The sequence below is a fragment of the Chroicocephalus ridibundus genome, chromosome 4 (assembly GCF_963924245.1).
Source record: "Chroicocephalus ridibundus chromosome 4, bChrRid1.1, whole genome shotgun sequence".
In the NCBI taxonomy this organism is placed as follows: Eukaryota; Metazoa; Chordata; class Aves; order Charadriiformes; family Laridae; genus Chroicocephalus; species Chroicocephalus ridibundus.
This window is the reverse complement of record NC_086287.1, coordinates 64868805-64874804: the sequence shown is the minus strand read 5'-3', so window position 1 is coordinate 64874804 and position 6000 is coordinate 64868805.

Sequence of the window (6000 nt, the reverse complement as noted above, 5' to 3'; positions counted from 1 at the left end):
GGGAGGGAGGAAGGAAGGAAGGAAGGAAGGGAGGAAGGAAGGAAGGGAGGGATAAGCAAGGAGGGAAAACACTGCTTTTCATTGTGGAAAATATTCTGCTTCGTATTACGCAGCTTTCAAAACACGCAGAAATTAACAGAAGATACGCAGCTACATCTGCATGTAAAAGCCCCAGCCAGGTGCTATATGCATAACAACAGTAAATAAGTATGCAAAGTTTATGAAGCATATCATGTCCTAACTCATGTGACAACGGTTTGCAGTACTAATGGGATTTTGTTACATAAACTGTGCTCGTGAGGCCTTGGAGCTTTAGACAGTTAGCAAGTGTATTTTTACTACTGGGATGTTTTCCTTAATATGAATAATGAATCGTTGTCTCCACTGCATGCCCGCAAGCTTCAGGTGAGGGCTCCCACATCCCTTACAGGGCCACAGCTCTTTTAAAGAGCAATCAGTGACAAGCAAGGAAGGGAACAAACCTGTCCTACGAGAAATACTGCAGTATCAGCTCTAGGAGCATCTTTGACTCACTATGAAGCTACTGGCGGGGGAAATACATTGAGGATAGTTGTGAAATTTTTCCATGCTAGTAAAATAGTGCTAACTGTTACCTTTGGGGAAGCATGTTTTGCGTGCAAGTTTGCTGGGAAAGGTGATGAGCCAGTTCTGCACTCCACAGACACAAGCCTTATTTTTCCCTTGTCTGAATACAGGCTTTTACTGGGACAGTTGAAAGGTACATTTACAGAGTTGCTTTGCACTTTAACACTAACGAGCTTTTTCGCTGGTATCAATAAATTCGCCCGCTTGCATGTTTAGCATTCCTTTGGCATGCATTGCCAGATAAATCCTTTATTGTCTTTCTGGTAGCTTGCCCGATTCCCAGAAGGCAGATTTTTAAAACCCAAATCCTGCCTTATTGCTAGCTACTGCCTCTCCCACTTGATAAATTGAATTTACCACTTGACAGTATTATGCAGTTGGTGGCACTCAGCCCTTCCTTTAAGTCAAGAAAGGGAATCTACAGAGCACAAATGGGCAGTAGGAAGAGTTGGGAGGTGCCATTGCATCCTTGCGTCCATGGTCCTTTCCTAAGCGCCACACTGTGGGAGAATCCTGAAGAACAAAAACCCTTCTGTTATTGATTTCAGGAGAAGGACGTTCACACTGATGTACCGATGACCCCAAAGCGATGAGCTCTGAACACACAGTGAGTGCAATGGGGGTTGTTAGTATTCAAAAGCTACGTTTAAGCTACTAGTTTAGGTGACATTTCAGCTCTGTAGTTTTTAAGTACCACCTGACTTTGCTTGTTTGCAATGCCAGGACTCCTAATTATACCTAAAAAAAAAAAAAAAAAAGGAATCTGTTGCCAAACAGCATTTGATGATACAAGTGAAGAAAGCAGTAATTAATCCTGCAGGGACAACAGAGGACTAATTAGAAGCAGAGCACAAATTTTGTTTTGCTTTAGGAAAAAAAACAACTTCTTCCATGAGAGCTTGGGCAAGACACTCAATTTACAAACCGAACTGTGACCTCCAACTACTGGTCCTGGCAGCAGCCCTGAATGCAACTGGATTCCCATCCCATCAGCCAGAAAGCGCAGTGTATCACACCACTCCTCACCTGCTTTCAATGCGCTATACACCTCCTCTCCTGCCCCACCAGCAGGAGGAGGCAGACACCAGCACAGAAGGGTTTTTTTTTCTAGGACAACAAAGTGGTGACAGAGAAAAGAGGTGCAACAACTCAGGAAATTCTTCTGAAACCAAGCCCAGGGTAGGAAAGCACCTGCATGTCCTGGCATGCCACACATGGAAATGCTGAGCAGAGCCCTAGGGTCTGTTCAAGGAAATGAAGAGGACTTCTACTAGCACAACGTGGCATCAAAGTGCCACCGGTGGTGAAGTTCACCTAAGGTGTAACTGGAGGAGGAAACCAGAGGATATGGTCAAACCTGGCTGGACAGAGGGTGACACTGGTGTCTCACTTGAGTTCCCCTTCTCAAACTGGCTCATTAAAAAACGTAAACTCTCCAATCCCTGCTATTCTATGGAACACTCTATCGTTCAAGATTTTCCAAGGATCCATAAATAAAATAAAAATTAAGGTTTGTTTAATAAAATAATGCACTGAGATAGCATAAGCTTTGGCCTCTTATTCCTGATTTAGTTGGAGACTTGCTGCTAAGCCACAGATTGGAAAGGATTTTTTAAGTAACCCTGTGAGGGATATGGAGGAGGTTATGGGGTTTGGAAAAATAGCTTTTCAGTTAAACCTAATGGGGCCAGGTGTAAACCTTGCAATGTGCCTAGAAAAACAGGGAATAAGACTGGGAATGGGGCTGGGGCAGCCTCTAGGGATGTGCACGGGCCCCATGGACGTACCCAGACCCTTTGGACAAGCCCAGGCCATTTCAGCAATGGCGTCCACACACTGACAGTGAGAGGAGCAGGGTGAATCCAAAGGGGTGATAATCACCTCCAGATCCAGCCACTAATGACAAACCCACTTGCCGCTGCCCTTCACGTGTTTTCTATAGCCTTGGATGTGCATGTCTGCCAGTGCAACATTGAACACCAGCTCAAATGCTATTGATTTTTTGACGGCGTTTTCAGACACCGTAATCACCTTTCACTGGCCTGGGGAAGGGGCTGGAAGAAGGAGTGGGTGTTGCTGATGCATCTGTATTAGCCCACTGCTTCCAGAAACTACATGGTCACCGAGACTTTTCTCTCAGTGTTTGGCATCAAGTGTGGATGTTAGCTGAAGCCCAATGAAGGGCTTGATTTATTTATTTGCCGTAGTTTCAGAATACGCCAAATTTCTCTGCTGTCTGCTTGATGAATATCAGCTCTTAAGAAATATTTGTTATCTTGAAAACTGGCACCACGTTCCTCAGTACGGTATTTAAATCGAAACCCAGAAAATAATGGAACATAACTAAGAACTTCAAATTTTACCTCCTCTCTGTTTGGGCTATTAAAATCTACAGAATCACCAAAAGATAAAACAACATAGCTCGGAAGGGACCTTTCGAAATCTTTTTGGTCTAACCCCCTTGCTCAAAGCAGGGCCAACTTCAAATATAGGGTCCATACACTGTGATGCTACACAGTTTGGATATTATATGCCCCCTTCTGACAGGTCTTTGGCAAGCTGTAAGAGTTTTGGCTCTCTTGAAGTCAACATTTTCTCCTAAGGGCATCTATATTTGAGTATCCTCTAATGGCCCTTCCCTGTCCCACAGTTGTCACTCCAGAAAGGGCTGCCAGCCTCATCCTTAAATGCCACCTGAAGGAAAGAGGAGCCTGCCAACTTCCAAATAAATAAATTATGAAGACACAAACAGCCACTACGCACAGAGTAGTAAGTATGGACTTCAGTGGAATATTGTCACCATTTTTGGACACCATTCTTTATACCCTTTCTTTGCCCTCTCCTCCCACTGCACACCACAGAGCCAGAGCTCTGCTTGGTGTGGGCAATCGCCTGACCATCGGTCACTCTCCATCCACCTTGGAAGCTCTTCACTACTATTTTTCCCTTTGTTGGACACTTTCAAGCCTCGGCCTCTTTCCACCGCATGACACAGCTCCGCAATAAGACTCCTGACATTCTCAATATCCCAGAGTAGCTAAAGATCCCACACAGGTGGAAGTCCTTCACTGTCCAAAAAGCGACCGGTGATTTCCCCAGTGCCTTGGCATTGTGCATCATGATGAAGAACATCTCAACTGCTAAAACTCCCTGGACTATCCTGCTATGGCGTTGGGGTAAAAAAGTTAAAAACCTGATCACCGCAGGCCAAGAGCTGAGCATCTGAGTGTCTTTATGGAGCTCTCATTAGCAGTTTAGGATCTGAAGACTTTGTTTCTGGCTTCATGCCGAGACGTTTCAATGTTCCCTGTACTGTTAGTCACCTGTATGAAAGTGCTTCTGTGCTGCAAAGATGGTAAGTGGTCCCTTTTACACAAACGAGATCAGGCTGGGAGCTTGAGTTATGGGTTGGATTCACTTCATTTACCCTCTAGCAGTCTACAAATCAAGTGTCTAATCTAAAGTCATTACTCTACAGTAAATGATGAGAGACTGGCACCTCCAGAGCACAATTTATCCCACCTGCCTGAAAGACCTGTCTTAAACAGGCCGGATCTGAGTCCCCATTCCAAATGTGTAGGAATTCGCAGGCAAGTAGAAACATACTCTGACACTGCTCGGTCAGAACTGAGCCTGCTCTGAACCAGCTAACGCACAGTCATGTCACTGGGAGGGGCTGGGGGGGGTGTGGGCTGAGCCCAACCAAATACAAAATCCTTTTAATTAAGGCTAATTGATGTATTCGTGGCAGACAGCCAGATACAGAGTCGGTGCACACCAATAGTCTCAGACTGTGGGCCAAGCAAGCTTACATCTCCAAGCAGAAAATAATGAAGAAATGCACTTATCTGCTTTATAGACAATGGACAAAAATGTTTGTGAGAATATTGCCCCAGACGCCTGGTTCCCACTGCCTTGCATCAGGAGGCTGATTAACATAACATAATAAATTAATATAACTTTTTTATCAAGGCCTGGTCAAGCCCTTTTTGAATGCTTCTGTCATTTGAGTATTCAAAATCAATATATGCCTTCTTGTCCCACTGTGCAATACAAGGTCAATTTTCTGTGTGACTAAATGCACCCTCAGTACGGATGATTTTATTTTGTTTCTCGTTTGTTAGGTATCACAAGGCTGATCTTTGCACAATATTCTTTATGACAGTAAGAAAATTTGCTGCTTTTCTGCCAGGAATAATGTGGACTGCTTGTCTATTTTAGCTTCATGCAGAACTTTGCTTTAAGAATGTATTTGTTTTGAAATACACTATAACATACTAAAAGCAACAAAACACATAAAGATCATGTTATCCATTTGTAGAAAAAAAAAAAAAAGGGGGGAGAAAAATATAAAAACTATTCCCAGATGTGGAAATCTAACTGGATCAAACTTTTCCTCCCTGTAGGCTCCAAGGGGAAGCACTGCTCTGGTGGCACAGACACAGGTGAAGGGCTGGGGCCATACAGGAAAAACTACAGTGTCAACTTTTCTGTTTCCTTCCTTAAATTCTCTGAAGGAAATCAGTGCAGATCCAGAAGTGCGAAGAAAAAATGCAAACTACAGCTGTTCAGTGCTCACAGCTCCCACTGCAGCTCAGGACGGGAGAGTCAGAGAGCCCAGGCTGCCATGGAGAGATGCCTTTCTCCAAAGGAATCCCGCTCCTCAAACCCTCTCTAACAAGTATGTTAGCAGCAAGACTATAGAGCAATATAGATCCTTTAGACCTGAAGATACGTGTTAACACAGGAGCTTCTGGTACAAAAAAAGAATGAAAAAAGCCTTTACATAAAGCCTATTAAAAAAAACAGTAACAAAACCTGGTAAAACTCCCTTCTGTAGGAAAATGGTATTTGAACGCTGTTTCTAAGAAATGGGCATCACTTTGATGCCACCCGACTTAGGAAAAAAATATTTATTTCAACAATCAATCTGTCCAAGTCTGACATCAAAAAAATGTAGGTTTGTGTTTTCTAAATGCTCAAAATCCAAGTACAAAAGTGTCAATTCACTATAATATATGCCTCTACCTCCTCACTCCCTAATTCCATATTAAACCCTTGACTTTTTATTTTCCCTTCCAGTTCAGGACATCTTTTTCCCCCAAAAGCCTCCAAGCTATTTCATGAGCACAACATCTGTTTTCTGACCCATGCAAATAATGACGTCTGTAGAACGGTCTCAGTTACTTCCAGAGCGACTGCTCACAGCTTCTAAATAGTACAACGTTATTTCTGCAGCTGCCACTTCTCTAAAATTTTCTGGGATCCAAAATACACTTTAAGGTCCAATATGATCATCAGATTCAACCTTCAGTTCACACCTGTGTAACAGAGTTGCTTTCCATGTGGTGGTAAATGAAGACTGAATTTGAATCTAGCAATGAGCCCAAACTT